Here is an 18,475-nt window from a genome sequence, read left to right on the forward strand (position 1 = left end):
TGATCGACCTCATTTCAAGGGAGTATTAAGTAAGACATAGAGTCGTGGGCCTTGGAGAAAACTTCGCATTGACTGATTTAAGGATTGGATTTCTAAATTCTGTTCAACTAAATACCTACAGTTGCTGTTTGGTGATCATTCATTAAAGTGAGAGAAACATATTAAGTTCTTAATCTTATGAATGAACACCAAATAGGGACTGTAAATACTTAGGTACTTGTAAATAATTTTGAAAATCCAAGCCTAAAATCATTTCATTTTGAAAAGCTTGACTAAAATTTTTCAACAAAAGAGAGCAATTTCTGTCACATTTTTAAATAATATTGAAGCTTAATATTGAACTACAGGTAATGATGATGTTTTATCATTAAAACTAGAATTGACTTACATTTTCTCAACGTCTGACCTTATACAATGTGAACAAATCTTTTTACAATTTACATATCTGTAAAAGGTAGCAACCATTAAAAGCAAAATAACATACTCAATAGTGGTTTAATAAAGGTCTGATTCTTTTAATAAAAAGGTTATGGTATAAAAGGCATATTAAAGTACAGTTTGTTAAATAGGAGACATAACAAATGACTAGTTTTTGTTCACTTCAGTTTGAAACACGGATTTATTGGAAGTCATATCATTTCAATGTTAAAGAATATACTGTGTGTGTATATATAAATATATATTTAATAATAAATCAAAAAACAAAAATAGCATTAACACAGGCAGTAAAGAACTCCACCAATTATTTTCACACAAATCTCTTTACAGTGACCACAGGGAAAGTCTTTCTTTAATCTTTTTTTTGCAACAAAGCAAAAGTTTGGTCATAACAATAGAAAGCACAAAAAGTGGATTAGCCCTCTTAAAATCATTAGTATTGATTTAATTCCACCCGTCATAGACGTCTGACTTGCAACAGTATTTATGCACTCCTCAGCTACAAGTCCTAAATAGAGCGAACAAGTGTGGCAATATACAAACCAATCTGCTGTTGATCTATTAAGCATAGTTTTATTTCTGGTTCTAGTAACAAGACTCGGCCTGATTAAACTAATATTGACCATAAACCAATGTCTAAATACAGAAAAAGTAAAACTATATGAAATCCTACTTAAGTTTGATGTAAGCTTAAAATTTAGTTCCCAAAAGATACTGCTAGTACTTTTAAAAGAATATTTAAAGATAAACAAACATTTATTAAAGAGATTCAAATTGACAAGGCAGCACAATGCACATGACATAACAAACTGGTGATCTCTTGAACTCTCCAAGGACATTGTCACTTAGATGAACCAACACTGAACACAAGACAATGGTGTTCTAGACATAGACAAGATGGTTAATAATTCATGCAACAAAGTCACATCAAAGAAATCATTAAATGGTTATTGCAAAATAAATAAATCATAGCAATTACTGAATATGAAATAATGTGATTCATACAATAACTGATAGTTAATAGAATTTCTATTGTGTTTCTGACACAAGTTGGGTGGAAATTATCAATACACAACATCAATGCATTCTGATAGCAGATCTTTGTATCCTTCCAGCAATATCTGTTATAGTTTTAATAAATTAAAGAAATGGAGCATTCATGCAGCACACAACTATGAATGACCACTCTTTGTAATGTTAACTCTTGGTGCTGGTACAAATACCCTTAGTTTTTTCAAAATCTGTAGATTTAAACAATAGCGGTAGATTTTGTCAGGACAGCGGTAGGGCACTAGAAGGGTCTTATAAGTGGTAGATTTTGTCTACCGCCGATAGAGTTCACATGTCTGCTTACATGGAACTGGTTCACTCAAATCTTATATACGGTACCGGGTATTTGTAAAAAATATCACAGACTAAAGACTAAAGGTGTATTACTCAGAGATGACAACTTTCCCCCCTTCATCATCTCAGACACTGTTTTCCAGCTCTGGTGCAAGTTTAAATGCCCGCCTGTACATCTCTACTGCTTTCATACACTCTCCCCCATTCTGAAAGTAACAAGAGTACTACATCTATATATACATAAGCGGTTCCAGGGTGGTGCACCAAACCTGTGCCCCCCTTAAAATGTCCAACTTTAATTTTATATCAATACTGAAAAAAAAGTAATAAAATATGCTCAAGTGCACCTTTTCAGACTAGAAAATTGTTAAAATTTTCTTGGGGATGTTATCACAATGCCCACTGCCAACAAATTTAAACCATTTACAGTCGAAACTCGATGGCTCGATATTCTAGGGACCGGCCAAAGTACTTTGAGCCTCGAGAATATCGAGCCAAGCGGGATTGCTTACAGAATGTTATTTTTTTCATTTGTTACATAAAGTCTTATTTACCTCGTTTGTTATTGGCTGCGCTATCTCCGCAAGAGAAGGAAGAGTATTTATTGGGCATAGTTACGCATCCTAAATTTCGTAATATGACTTATTCTATTATTAGAAAATATCATTTTATTTTTTATTTATAATAAACATACATTTATGCGAAAACAAGCAATTGTAAACAGTGGGTAACACAAACATAGCTTAAAAGTTATATCAAAATGCATAGTAATTTAGGGATGGATAACAATTAGAGACATAACTTGAAGTGATGGCATGTTTATTCAAACTGTTAAACCATTTAAATTCGATAATAATTATAATATCAGTCAAGCAATTTTAATCGATTAGCGCCTTGTGCTAAATGAAGCCAATCAAACAAATCAAGGCCTGAGATTCTTAACTGAACCCGCGAAAATGACATCGACCCAAGCAACCAAATCAAAGTGTCGAGCGTGGAGAAATATCGACCCTCAAGATATCGAGCCATCCGATCGCAATTTATATGAACAAAGAGTAAATAAAAATCGGTCCTTTTAATTTGGTTCGAGGATATCGAGCCATGAGATATCCAGCCAACAAGTTTCGACTGTATATTTCAGTTCAATGGGTTGGGCAAATCTTCCGAACTTTGTGCCCTTAAGTTATGCCCTCTCTAACGTCAATTCCTGGATTCACCTCTGACATGATCTTGAACATTCAGACCTGTCTATCAGAGGAAATATTAATTTAAAATTTAAAGATTCAATAAAGATTTTGATTCAACAACATTGGTATTTAACTGTCTACAATGTTAAATGACCCTATCCCTCCATAAGAAAGAAACTTTTACGAGGAGCTACTAACTTCGAGAGTTTCTGCCTGCTGCAGCAGAGCCACTGCCTTCTCGTAATTTGGACTGAGGTTTTGATCCACATTTCTGAACATCACATCGGTACGCAGGATGTACTTTACTCCTGACCTGAAACCATCATGGCTACTTTCAAGCAATCAGTTCTTCGTTGATAAAACCAAACAACAGTTGCTTATGACATTACATTACTACTTAAATATAGAATGGAGAAAACAGAATTCTCCATTATTACACATTTTAGCAGATTACTTGAGAAAATGACTAATAATGGCATTGTTGGGTCAAGTGTCTAAAACTTGTTTTTTCCTTGAGATAAATTCTGATTGCCTTGATCATTCAACTAGAGTTGTGCCCCTTATATTAAATGAAATGCAAACAGATTTGATTTTTGACAAAAAACAATGCAAAGGGGGACAACTGTCCTATGACTATATGTTTTCTAACTTGAGTTTTGCTCCCTCATGAAGTCTGAAATGGTTAAACAGGATGCACAATCCTGCCTCAGGTTGAATGGAGCATAGAATGTTCTTCTCTTCGGCGCAGTATTTTCCTGTGGCTTCATCCTAAAAGGAAACAAGGGGAATAACAAATATTTTAGAAAGATTTATGAGTTGCTATACAAATGATTTTGTGAACACTTGAAGTCTTAACGGCTTTCAGGTGATTGACAATATGTACCTATTTCTGCACAACAACAGCATCAAAGAATTTTATTTATCACAGATTTAAAGATTAAAGTTAAATGATTATTCTGATAGAAAACAAACAAACATGGCAACAAAAACAGAACCATAAAAAAATTTGTGTTAACAATGGTTTGTTTCAAATTCATAATTTCTTTGTTTTTATTGGATTAAGTATATGTATATTATCTGGAACATTTTAGGATAGAATGGGAAAAATATCTACAAAAAGTCAGACCTCCTTTCAACCATGGACGATAGCAACTTTACTTACTTTGTACAGGGTTTGAGATTCATTTACGAAGTTGGTGGCTCCGCCCTAAAAATCCCCGTTCAGGTAAAGCATGCAGGTCTTCAGGGATCTCTCTGATGGGGATCTGTCATAGTGGCCATCAAAGTGGGGGGCGAAGTGGCCTTCAGGCAGGTACCGGCACAGACGAAAAATCTAAAGTAACAGTGACAATGCAAATATTTCTTAAACAGGAGGCGTATCTATTTTAACACTTAAGCAATGCATTTACTACCAACAATTCACTTAAACATATTATAAGCAAAAAAATAAAAAGGGCAAAATTGCATCAATAATTTAACTAATTTAATAATTAAACAAACTTAAGAATGATTAAATGAAGTATGTGTAAATATTTCAGCATTAAAACATCTAAACATTTAACATTTTTGAAGTTTGATTCAAAAAAATGTTTCATTGGCCATACATTATTTAAGCCTATTGGTTTCCAGGTTCCCTTCATGAGAAATGGGGGGCCATGAATGTGGCATTTGTGGGGATCATTGTCTATCACAATGTCCTTGATGTCACCTTTCAAACGAGACCATAAAACATCAGCTAATGTCTGGCTCTGTAAAGTTATCCTGCAAATATATACATGCAGTTATAGTTCATTGTGCAAATTTTGATGTTAAACTTTGAAAAAGAAGTATTCAAAACTGAATACATAGAGAATGTAAATGGTCATAATTAAAATTTGAAAAGTAAATATGGGACATAAATCATTTTACAAACTAAAATTCATAAGTATAGAAATTGTACATATTTTTTCTGTCAGATCATAAAAGTACCGGTATGTGAACATGAAAATACTCATGATTTAACAAACAACATAAATCAATCCGCAACTCATATCACATGCATGTCTCACACCAAACAAAAATGCATATTTTTAACCAGTTGATGACAATTATATGAAATAGCACTGCCATGTGTTAATTGCAGGAGACAAATACCTTCTTGATGAACCATACCAATTTTGTGCAAAGGCATAAAAATCCCCTTTTAATAAATCCTCAAATAAATGAAGAAAAGATCACCCTAGATATACCCGGCAACTTAAAAAGTTATGAAAATGTGGACAAAATCCATCCACAATGAAATTCCCCTTCCTTTTTTCGCAAATTTACCAATCTCAATGTGACACAATGAAACAGTACCAAAGCACTGAAGTAACCCAACTTCCTACCTTTTACAGCTTCTGTAGTCATCACGGACCCCACGTATCTCCTCAAACCCCAGCCTCTCCCCCTCCCCTGTAAATCTCTCGCATTCCTCCTGGTTCAACACGCCATGCAGGAGAAATCCTAGATTTTAAGAGGAAAAAAGCAGTGTATACCACAGCAGTAATCGCCTATGAATATTATTTAAATTCTGAGTCATTCAAAAATCATAATGATCTTTTTTTTAAAATTCTTAATTAGGTTATAAGTTAATAGAAACATTTAATATTTAAGCAGTAGAACAAGCAGGTTTCTATGATCAAAGAATACTATATGATAAAATATGCATGTAAGGAATTATATCTTATTATCATAATAATTACTTAAAACAGGTATTTTCCGATCTGTTCTTATATCACAAGCTTGTTAGTTATATATAAATAGTGCAATAATAATTCAGCTACAAAATGAATAATTAAAAGATCCATTTTTATGATTATTAGTACTTCTGAATTTTCAGCCATATAAATGAGCTGAAACAGAGGTTCCATGTTTGGATTAAAATTATTAATTATTAATTATAAGCTACAGCAGTTGGAATATCAATATGTTAATTTTGCGTGTCATTTCAATAATGTATGTGTTATGATGTCATGTATGCAACATCAAATTTAGTATTCAAAACTTCCTTTAAAAGTATTATCATTTGCACATCATTTTTTGACAATAACTGTGCTCATGTTTCCATAGTATAAATGGTTTGGTCATACTTGTTATCATGTATCTTATGCAAGTTAAGAAATATCATCATGAAGTTTTCAGACTTGCTTCCTGAAATTTCATTCAATTGAAATACCCAATATATAATAAAAGCATATGTATGTCATTTGCCCCATAAACTGGCATTGAGGCTCATAAGATCATTGACTAGAATGACATGCTTAAATTACAGACCATACCTTCATCTCCAAAGTCAGAGATTTCAGTTCTTGTAATCATTTCCTGTCTGTGCTCATTGCAAGGTTGAAATTCAAACTGGACGAGGTCATCCTGGCTCAGCTCAATGTTCCCCTCTAGTGACGCCCCCTTCTCCACGCCTGGGACAAATGGAACGCTCATCCTGACTGTAATTATAGACCAATACCATTACTACATGAAAGAGGTCATGGTTTTTATTTATGACCAGAAATAGAAATATGTGAGTCATAGTTGATAGTGCACTTGACTTGCACACTGGCCCAAACCACAGGTTGGCCAAATCCTTATCTTATGCACCAGTCAATTGTAACAATTGTACCCCCCCCCCCCCCCCGGTCCAGGGGTATACCGGGGAAAGCTGGGGGAAATGGGCCGTGTTTTTACCTTCCAGGCCCCGCTATTCCCCAAAACCTTGGGGGGCTGTGGTTACAATTGACTGGTGCATTAGGCATATGGCCGTGTCATTTTTTGGAAAAGCTATTTAAAGCAATACACCATAGATATTCACATGCATGTATTTTAGAAACCTTACAATATAAATGTACTTTTATGATATGTTTATTTCATTCAATCATTACATTAAATTATATTGAACTTAAAAGTAAAGTTATTATGCACCAGTCAATTGTAACCACGGGCCTCCCAGGTCCGGGGGTATACCATGGATAGCCGGGGTTATGGGCTGCAGTGTTGGGTGAATGGGGTGGTTTTGTCTTTGAGCCAAAAATAGCGGGGAATGGGCCTTACCTTGGGTCCCTGGGGCGTGGGGGCATTTGGAGGGGATTTTACCAGCAGTTCGTCCCCATAGGACGAGTATATTACCTGGGCTTGGCTGGACTGAAAGTCAAAGTACCCGGTTTTCCCTGGACCTGATGGGGCCGTGGTTACAATTGAAGGGTGCATAGCACAGATATGTAAACAAGAGGTGTCCATGAATATAGACAGGAGTAGGCAGATGTCCCACTCTCTGAAGTAATGATATTGATAATATATAACAAATTTTATATTGAATTTTATATATTGGCTTATTTACAGTACATTTTTATCCTACTGTATTGAACAGAAAGGGAAACCAATTTAAACTTAGAATCAACTTAGAATCATAAACTGAATAGAGTCCATACCTAGTATTGCGCAATATTCTTGTTGTAATTTTTTCTTTGTGTTAAATTCACAAAAGGTCGTGCCGAAGCCTTGATTGGGCATTGGTTTTATCCGAAATCCGAAATATGAGGAAACAATCCCTCATAAGAAAATCAATCCAAGCTCTAAGACAGACATCCAAACCTTTCTTATTCTTTATAACTGGGTTTAACATTCTAGCCGCTGTGTATATTTGGCTTCCTGTTGCTGTAGAAAACCGAAAGCGTCTGCAAAATCCAAAAAATACAGAATCGGGCGAGAAAAAATCTGACCTTGAAGTTCAGATTAAAGATTAACAAAACAACGACAAAGTTCAGTGGTAAGACCCTGTGATTGTTGTTTTCATGTTGGCTGCGTATCATGACAGACTTAAAGGGACCATGCTGTACAAGTGCAATGTTTATGGTCACAAGGGCACGGTAGTCTAAAAGGGAGCAAGACAAATCGGCCCCTTACCAAATCGGCCTACTACCAAATCGGCCCCTAAGACGTTTCGGCCCTGCCATTTCGTCCCCTTAATTAAAATGACTCGAGACGTTTCGGCCCCTTAGTGATTTTCAATAGAGACATTTCGGCCCCTTAATTTTATTTTATTTTTTATCTTGAGTATATAGAAAAACATTGTAGGTCGTTTTATAAATGTCTGAGATCTGTAAATAAGTTGTAAATAAAATCTTAAAATTTAAAAAAAGACAAATATGCATGAAAACATTGATATGACTGATATAAAAATATGATTAAAATCTAAATAACTATTAACCCTGATTTTTAATATAAAATGCTAGAAAATCTAAGAAATTTTATTTGTAATAACTGTTAATTATTAATTGTTCATTAAAGACTTCAAAGAAAATTTGTCTTTAAACCATGCGTTCTTTTTTGCAAGGCAAACTGTTAGTGTTGTGGGTGTGAAAAAGACATTCAAAGACGTGTGAATGAATAATTGTCTTTAATTTGTTAATGTTATTTAGAGTTGATTGAAGAAGATTTGAGTAATATAAACAACGTAAGTATATATATTAAATCGTTTCTAAAAGTGGGTACCATTTGTTTTAAACGTGTTGCGTTTTTTAAAAATGCCTTTACATTTCAACCATTAATTTGTTATCTATGTGGTATACTATTGCTCCATTTTTGACAATTAGTGTTTTATCTAAACATAATTAGGAAATAATGTTTGTTTTATAGATATGAATTGCAAACAAGATACAACTTGATAGTTCAAATGCATTTTAACAAGAGTAAAACAATATATACGTAATAAAAAAGTGAAATAATATTCTGTTTGAGGTGCGAAGAGATAATTGGTATTAATCTTTAAGTGTGAGAATTAGCGGTTGGGAAAGTCGGAACAAACCTTGTAGACGTATTTATAAGCTTGTAAACACAAAGTGTCACAATTTCAACGCCTGATACCTCTGTGGAATGTGACAATTCGCCATAAGACCGTCTGTCTAAAATCACCGTTTAAGCCAGTATGGTTTTGCATACGTATTCAATATAAGATTAATAATAGTTTTTTTTTTTCATCCTTATATATACCTGATTTGAATATAAATAACTGAATTTCATAAAATTTATAACTTATATCGAGAGCGTTACAGGGACATCAACGCCAGGATCATGGATGAGTGGGACTCATACGATTCGCATAAGGTCACCTGCGAGGAGTTCCTGAAAAATGTTGGTGCCATCTACGGCGGGCGATAGGTGTTTGGTCAAGACTGATGTTAGACAATGGACATGTCATTATACATAATATTAGCAACATAGTTATGTATAATATTTAAAGATTATTTAAAAAAAAAATAAGTTTAAAAATTTCTTCTTCAACTCTATTTCGTCTTATAAAAATATCTCGTGAATAAATCTTTACATGTTTTCAAGTGTACAGATATTTTCTTTAAATCTATTTTTATCTATATCTTTGTATGCATGTATATAGCTTTGTCTCTTAAAATAAAAAAAAATGAAATTACATGTTTTTTACTTATATTTAGAAATAAAATAAAAATATGTTTTCAAGTGTACAGATATTTTCTTTAAATCTATTTTTATCTATACCTTTATATGCATGTATATAGCTTTGTCCATTAAAAACAATAAAAATAAAATGATAATGAAATGAAATTACATGTTTTTTACTTAAACAATGTATTTAGATATAAAAAATAAAATAAAAATAAGGGCCGAAACGTCTCGGTAATCAGGGGCCGAAACGTCTACGGGATGGGGACGATTTGGTAAGGGGCCGAAAAGGTAACCGTTTGAGCTAGGGGCCGATTTGGTAAGGGGCCGATTTGTCTGGTAGCCGTCTAAAATAATAGACGTGTTATACGGGATTCTTCCAATCCCTTGAAGGATTTGCCATATCAAAAATCTAAAAAAATCCGTCAACGTACAATTATTTGGACTAAAGGGCACGGTGTGTGGTTACAGGGCTTTTTCTGTCCATTTTGGGAAAAAGACTAGACATATTGGGAAATTTTTGTTGTAATATTTATCAATTTGGGAAGAACTTTCAGGCCTATTGTGTTGATTTGGGATAAAATACCTGTAAATGGAACCTGGTCAAATAGCCCCCTAGTCAAATAGCCCCAAAGTCAAATAGCCCCCATTTTGGTCAAATAGCCCCCACTTGGAAAGAATTGGTCAAAACGCCCCCAATTTGGTCAAATAGCCCCACTCCCTTTTTTATTTGATATTATATTTGAAGGCAAGTTGTAATATTTTTAAGATATTTGAATGCAAGTTGTAATATTTTTAAGATATTTGAATGTAAATTTCAAGGTAAGTTGTAATATTTTTAAGATATTTGAATGCAAGTTGTAATATTTTTAAGATATTTGATTGTATATTTCAAGGAAAGTAGTAATATTTTTCAGATGTTTGTTTTTATATTTGAAGGTAAGTTGTAATGTTTTTAAGATATATTGCATTTACATAATTTCTAATCAAACAATTACATTTTTTTGATAATTAAAATGTTTTAAAGCTGCACTCTCACAGATACACCACTTTTTTATTTTTTTGACTTGGAAAGAGCCAATTTTTGCCTAAATATCTGCAAGCAATGTTATTAGATTGCTTACAAAAAATCAGATTGAAGATTTTCATATTTCCGTTCGAAATTTATGTCTTATGGTTTAAACTGTTACTATCAGGTTAAGAAAAATGCATACAATAACATTTTTTTTTAACTTAACTGGTTTCCATGGTTTACGCCAAAAAATGGCTCGTTCCATGACAAAAAATAATAAAAAAAAACACATTCAAACTCAGAGTGCAGCTTAGAATATAGAATATAATTTGCACATATTAAAGACTAATAGAGAAGAAAGGGCATCTTCATTATCACATTGTGCAATAATCCTTGAAGAAAGATGAAAGTGGGTTCACACTTAGCTTAATAAATGACTTCAAATACTTGAGTTTGCCCAAAATTAAAGCCAGTTCACACCGGCCTGCTAATAAAGATTTCGTCTATGTATGTGCACACCGTCCCCAACACAAATGAAACAGAAGATTAGTGACAGCTGCATAAGAATTTTATTATTATGTATTTTCATATAATATACACTCATCATCTATATTAATGTATAGAGTATTGTGCAATGAGAATACATTTTACCATACATTGTAAATGTGAATTTAAAAGATGTGAATAATTAAAATGTAAATTATTTCAAAATTTAAAAAATTGGGGCTTTTTGACTTGGGGGCTTATTGACTTGGGGGCTATTTGACTAGGAAACCCTGTAAATATGAAGATTTTTCAAAATTGAGAATAAAAATCTTGAAACAAAATCATCATTTTGGGCAACATGAATGGCACCCAAAAGGGGATCTGGTCATTTCGTAACCGCTTAATCTTGGTTATTTCGTAACCATTCTGTTAGTCAATTCGTAAACATCAAGAAATCAATTGGTCATATGGTAACCATCAGTTAAAGAGGTGATAAATGGTATACTTAGCACCACGTCAAGTGTATTGTTCGATACTGAATGTATGGCACAGCAACCATGACACCAATTGGGAGACATTACTCAAATTCTCACCAATAACAAGCCAATAATTAGGGTCAAAATACACAAAGTAAATAAAAATCTAAAGTTAAACGGTCAATATCTATAAATATTGTCTTAAATTATATCACAATTTGTCTTATAATATTTCCTTCACAACATAAAAACTTGCTAGTTTGAAATTTCTTTATTTGTCATAATGTCAGTGTTTATTGGCAAATCGCAAAACAATATTAAGAATACAACAGGAAAAACTACTAGTTTTTTTTAAGTGTTTGCATTGAATATAAAATGTTTTTCTCAAATTTTCAGATAATAAATAAAACAGTAAAAATAAGGCAAAATTTGCAGTTCATTTTGAAAACTAAAGTGACACAAATTATTACAAAAATATATGAACAGTGCCACAAATAAATTACTTTGTTTTTACATTCCGGCAAATATTATTTTATCAATTAAATTGAATCAGTTGCGCTAATTATATTAATTAACTGCATTTAATGTTGTCACTTACTTTGTATCCAATTTTAGTTTTTAGCTCAACTATTCGAAGAATAAGGAGAGCTATACTACTCACCCTGACGTTGGCATAGGCGGCGGCATCGGCGTTGGCGTCACACCTTGGTTAAGGTTTTGCATGTAAGCACCTTTAAGTCATTATCTCAGTAAATACATCAGTGATTGCATTGAAACTTTGAATATGTATTCCCAACTATCTTACATACTAAAATCATGAAGTTAGATAACAATTATTTGAATATAATGCAAATAATAGGCCTTTATTATTCGACTTAGAAATTCTGGTTAAGGTTTTGCGTGTAAGCACACATAGGTTAATATCTCAGCAACTACTTGAGGAATTGCATTGATACTTGATACAATGGTACTCAACCATCCAACCTACTAAATTAACCAAGTTAGATAAATCTAGTTTGCATTTAGGTAATGCAAATAATTGCCCTTTATTATTCGACTTATAAATTCTGGTTAAGGTTTTGCATGTAACCACATTTAAGTCAATATCTCAGCAAATATATCATGTATTGCATTAAAACATTAGATATGTATTCCCAGATAACACTTTTTTGAATATAATGCAAATTATGGGCCTTTATTATTTGACTTAGAAATTCTGGTTAAGGTTTTGCATGTAAGCACACATAAGTTAATATCTCAGCAATTGATTGATGGATTGCATTGAGACTTTATACAATGGTATTCAACCATCCAATCTATTTAAATAACCAAGTAAGATAACTCCAGTTTGCATAAAATTAAAATAATGGCCTCTTTTTTATTCGACATAGAAATTCTGGTTAAGGTTTTGCATGTAACCACTTTTAAGTCAATACCTCAGCGAATACTTCATGTATTGCATTGAAACTTTACACACAGGCTCCCATCTATTTAACCTTCTTTTTAAGTCAAGTAAGATTATAAGTATCTTCCATGGCCGAGAGTGTAAGATAGGTTCATTCCGACACGAGCGTAGGGTGTTTTGCGGAAACGAGGTTTACCGAGTTTCTGCAAAACACCCTGCGCGAGGGTGGGGATGAACCTATCTTACACGAGCGGCTATGGTAGATGCTTTTTCTCCCACCTCAGTTAAACAAAATTAAATAAAAATGTATTTTTTTGCTGGAACTCTTTTGTGCTTAGTGAAAATAATTGCGTACGGATATGCGATAATTCGTGGTTGTCATGGATATTTGCGCAGTGATTCAGAGTATGTAAATGGTCTGATCGGTCTTTAAATAGTTCTAAGAAGAGTGAAACATTATTTCTTGAAAGGTGCGTGAAAACTTTTTTCTGGTGACATTTGAAGCGATAAATAATTAACTAGCATTCTAAATATTGCCACAAGACAAGGTTTCCATGATGCGCTACAGACGACAGTCTTCAACAAGGGAGGTAATTACAATATGGTGACCATTAAAAGAACTTCCATACGGGCATTTTATCTTCGCCCGTGGGCAAGATAAGAATTACTAGCATGGTTAAATTAATGGATCTACTTATCTGAGGTGGGAGAAAACTCTATCTTTTATAATATATAATTTTTGCCCCTTTATTATGTGACTTAGAAATTCTGGTTAAGGTCTTGCATGTTAGCACACATAGGATAATATCTCAGCAACTTTTTGATGTATTGCATTGAGACTTTAATGGTATTCAACCACTCAACTTAATTGAATAACCAAGTAAGATAACAGTATTTTGCAAATAATGGCCCTTTATTATTAGACTTAGAAATTCTCGTTAAAATTATGCATGGAAACACATTTATGTTAATATCTCAGCACACCATGTATTGCATTGAAATCTAATCTAACAGTGATCCATGCATGTTTCGCCAAAACTTTTCAATCCTTACATTGAAAAGCGGCGGAATAGTCTAGCGCGCTGTCTCTGTGACAGCTCATGTTAACTTCAAATTTGTATGTTTCATACTTACAGTATACTTATATTTGTAAACTGAAATGTAATTTAATTATTTCCTCATATACATGTAAATACCTAATGCAGATATCAAAATAAAAAAACTCACAAAAGACATCATGTTTACAATATATGAGCCAATGGTTACGATATGACAATTTGATTTCTTAACAAGTTGACTAACACAATGGTTACGAAATAACCAACATTGAGCGGTTACGAAATGGAAAGGTTACGAAATGACCATAATTCCCCAAAAGTGCTGATAAATGTATGTATAATTGTAAATGAACAAATTTAAAAAAAACCACACTCTGTGACTGCATTAGGGGGCACACGGTGTAAGATGTGAAGCCAAGATGTTAACAGCGACTTCATCTCATTTGGAAATTGTTTCTTTTTATAAATAGTTGGAAAAATATATACATATTTGGCATTAGGTATGGGTCAGACATTCTGATCAGTGAGATGGGGAGAAAGGCCTGGGTAATGTCATACTTGATGCCCCCCCCCCCCATCAAAAAGGCAAAATAAAACCCCAGGCTTATAAATAATGATGGGGGGAGATGTAACTAGTACAAATTAACAGGAACCTTAGTTTTTGCTCAACTATTCAAAGAATAAGAAGAGCTATTCTTCTCACCATGGCATTGGCAGTGGCATCGCGTCACGCCTTGGTTAAGGTTTTGCATGGTAGCACCTTAAAATCATTTTCCAAGCAAATACATCATGTAATGCATTGAAACTTTAGATGAGTGTTCCCGGCCATCCAACCTACTTCATGAAGTTAGATACCACAACTTTTTGAATATAATGCATATTATTGGTCTTTTATCATTCAACTTATAAATTCTGGTTAAGGTTTCATATGTAACCACTTTTAATTCAATATCTCAGCAAAAACATCTTGATGTACATTGAAACTTTAGGATTGTGTTCCCAATTTTCTAATAAACTTGATCAATTAAGTAAGATAACTCTGTCTTGCATATACTGTAAATTATTGCTCTTTATTATTCAACTAAGAAATTCATAGTTCAATATCTCTGCAACTACAGCATTGAGATTTTATTCAATGATTCTCAACCTTAAAATATTCTTGAATAAACAAGTAAGGTAACTCTATTTTTCATAAAATGCAAATTATGGCCCTTGTTATTAGACTAAGAAATTCTGGTTTACTCAGTATCTCAGTAAATACATCATGTATAATAATTGCATTGAAACTTAAGACAAATGTTCTCAACTATCCATTCTACTGAATTAATCAAGTAAAATAACTATATCTTGCATTAATGCAAATTAATGCCCTTCATTATACAACTTTGAAACTCTGGTTTAGGTTTTGCATGTTAGCACTCATACGTTAAATATCACAGCAACTACTTGTATTGCAATGAGATTTTAGTCAATACTCAACAACAAACATACTTAAGTTATCAAGTTGTATAACTCTTCTTTTGCATAAAATATAAATTATGGCCCTTTATTATTTGACTAAATATTCTGGTTAAGGTTTTGGACAAAATATAATTTTACAGTGATCCATGCATGTTTCATCGAAACGTTGCAATCCTTAAACTAAAAGCTGCACTCTCACAGCTTGACAGTTTGGACTTTAATTTCATTTTTTGTCTCAGAGTCAGCTGCTTTCGGCATCAATGCCTTCAATTAAGTCATAGTCAAATTATATACCTCACAATAAAACAGATCTCAATTGTTAAGAAAACAGCTGAAAAACTCATTTTTCTTAAAGCCTTAGTTATGTGTTAAACCATCAAATTTCTAAAGAAAATTTGATGAAATTGTGATCCGATTTTTTGTCAGCAGTCTTATGTCACTGGTTAACCGACATTTCCCCCAAAATTAGCTCATTCCAAGACAAAAAATAAAAAGGTCAAAATGGTCAATCTGTGAGAGTGCAGCTTTAAAGTGGCTGAACAGTTAAGTGTGCTGTTTCTGTTACAGCTCTTCAAGAGGCCATAATTTAGTCAAATCTGAACTCAACCATTTTCGGCTTCACTTGAAGATTTACCATCACTCATTAGAAAAATGTACACCTTGACTGAATACTAATGCCATGTTAAAGCCAATGTGCAAAGAATATAAGTAATTCAGAAACTTACTGCTGGCTAATTTCACCCAAGTCTTCCTGACTAAAAGTGTATCAACCCACTATGACATCTTCAAATTGAGTCAGTGGTCTTTTAATCAGGGCTGTTTGGATTTTAAATCTGGGATGTAGGGTTTACCGGTACTATTTTATTTTTTGGCTGTTCCATCTTATTAGGCTGGTGAAAGTTGCGTTTTGCTTAAATGGTGGGCTCGACAGTCCTTTCCTGCCATCCAGATATGGTGCAGATGATCAAAAGATCATATGGCAAAAGTTGGAGACGATATGACCCAAAGTGAGAAGTAAAATTGCCCTTATTGAAAGACCATACAACCCTGATCAGCAGTTCTGATACTTATCAGATCGATTGACCATACAGCCCAGATCAACATTAATTAATTTACCTTATTCAAAGTTTGGGGAGTATTGTCTTTTATTCTTGGCCCTATGGTCTTACAATCTGAAACCATAATGTATACCACTCTGCACTATCTGGTCACTGAACTTGGCCAAAGGTCTGGGCTGTATGGCAGAGGGCCTGTATCATCTGTATACAGTTGCTAAGAAGGCTTTTTCAATGAAAATAGGACGAGCCCTTTTCATTGTTGAGTATTGTATATGATTATTATAAACCTGATGCTAACATGCAAAATCTTTACCAGACTTTCAAAAGCGAATAATAAAGGGCAATAATATGCATCAATGCGATATAGAGTTATATTACTTGATTTTTAATGTGTAAATGCTTCAAATTAGAGAAATTGTTTGCCCTTTCAAGCTCTTTTTTTTTTTTTTAATTTAAATCAAAGATTGACACACAGTTTGAAACAAACACAACTACAACATTGGTACAAACAATGATTTAATGATGAAAAATAAATAAAAAAAAGTTTTTTTGTGTTTTTTTTTTTATTTGAGAGGTAACCAAATTCTGGCCCCTGCTTAAGGAGGTGAATCTCACACTTTCTTCATTCAATCTGTACCAAACTTGGTTACAATGCTTGAAGGCATAATAGTACAAAACAGGATAAATAGCACAATGGCTGGAGTATTGGACTGTTCCCTGTTTTATGTCCCTTTAAATGTAAAACATTGATCTTGTCTGCTCTGACTCGACTGTCGCTTATCCATTCTATACCAAAGTTGGTCACAATTTCGCCAGACCCCTCCTGTCATTTTGTTTCTTTGTCCTACAATTGCCAAAATTTGACTACATTGAGATTGTATGTTCTTTGCTAATTTGTGATAATTTCTCATCCAATCTTTATGTGCCTTCGTTACCATGTTTATGGAATTAATATGCTTGACAAGATGGTTAAAAAGGCTAAACTTTTTTTTCAATGGACATGAATATGATTGTTTTTTTCTTTCTTTCCAGACAAGAAAAAAACACCATAATGAAGTCAAAGGCATCTGTTCCTACTGCACCAAAAGGGCGGACTGGACTTTTATTTTTGGGTGTTATCTTTGTAGCTGGTGGCTTAAAACTTTATATGGACTTTTTCTCTGATATGAGAATGGTAAACCTTGAGAATGAAGCAAAGAAATTGATGGTTCAAAACAAGGGGTCAGAGGACGAGCAATCGTAACAGCCTGTTCCTTGAAGAAAAAGACAGTTTCCAACTGGTGAAGAATGGACGTGTTCTTCGTTAGACTTTCCTCCTGTATTTCTAAAAAGATGTGTTCAACTGAAGATCTTACTTCATTGATGGTCTTTTAAAAGCTGCCATCAAAATAACCTAAATATATTTTGTGTACATGTTTGGTATTCTACTTCTAGTTGATGCATGTTAAAATCTGAAGTGTTGCAAAATCCAGAACATACTATCATGCCTGTTTTTTTCTACATTTTTATTTGTCATAAATGAACACAATGAACAATGTTTTATGCTCTACAAGAATCAGAATGATATAAACTCAAGGTCAGATAATAGTTCAGTTTAATATTATCAGATAAATTACATCATGTGTGATAATAAGCTTGTATTGTTGAATACATATGGCAATGGTCGAAATAGGCACAAGTGCTGTAGTGGTAAAATACTTTCAGGCTTGCTCAAACTCTATATTTTTTACGATTTATTTATATATATAGCATGGTTAAAAACCATACCCTGTACTGGCCTGTAGGTATTCAGGGGTTCTATAGTTCATGATTAATCCAGAAATCAGATTTGAGAACCTGCAGACTACTGTACAATAATCAGCTGTAAGAGCCCCTGAAGTATTTACGCTTGTTAACTTAAGTCTTATGTCAATGACTGGTGTAGGCAATAATTTGATGCATGTCAATTGTTATTAATTATATGAATTGAAATAAAGAAATCAATCATGTTTTGAATAAAAAGTACCTTAAAGTATTTTTTTCAAATCTTAATTTGATACCCAACAAAATCTAGATATAATGCACAATTCTAGCATGTCCCAAGGGGTTTGCTGTTTACACATAGTTTACTGTATTTCTACT

At 33.3% G+C, this 18,475-nt stretch overlaps 1 long non-coding RNA gene and 1 pseudogene across 1 annotated transcript; one reads left to right on the top strand and one right to left on the bottom strand.

The window, feature by feature from the left end:
• Positions 1-499: 499 nt before the first annotated feature.
• On the bottom strand, positions 500-7,596 carry LOC128207284 (uncharacterized; annotated as a pseudogene).
• A 14-nt stretch (positions 7,597-7,610) lies between these two features.
• LOC128207288 (uncharacterized) lies at positions 7,611-18,368 on the top strand. Its single transcript, XR_008256673.1, has 2 exons — positions 7,611-7,749; positions 17,387-18,368. It is a non-coding gene; the product is annotated as an uncharacterized LOC128207288 (long non-coding RNA).
• The last annotated feature ends 107 nt before the right edge of the window (positions 18,369-18,475 follow it).

The sequence above is a fragment of the Mya arenaria genome, chromosome 11 (assembly GCF_026914265.1).
Source record: "Mya arenaria isolate MELC-2E11 chromosome 11, ASM2691426v1".
NCBI lineage: Eukaryota > Metazoa > Mollusca > Bivalvia > Myida > Myidae > Mya > Mya arenaria.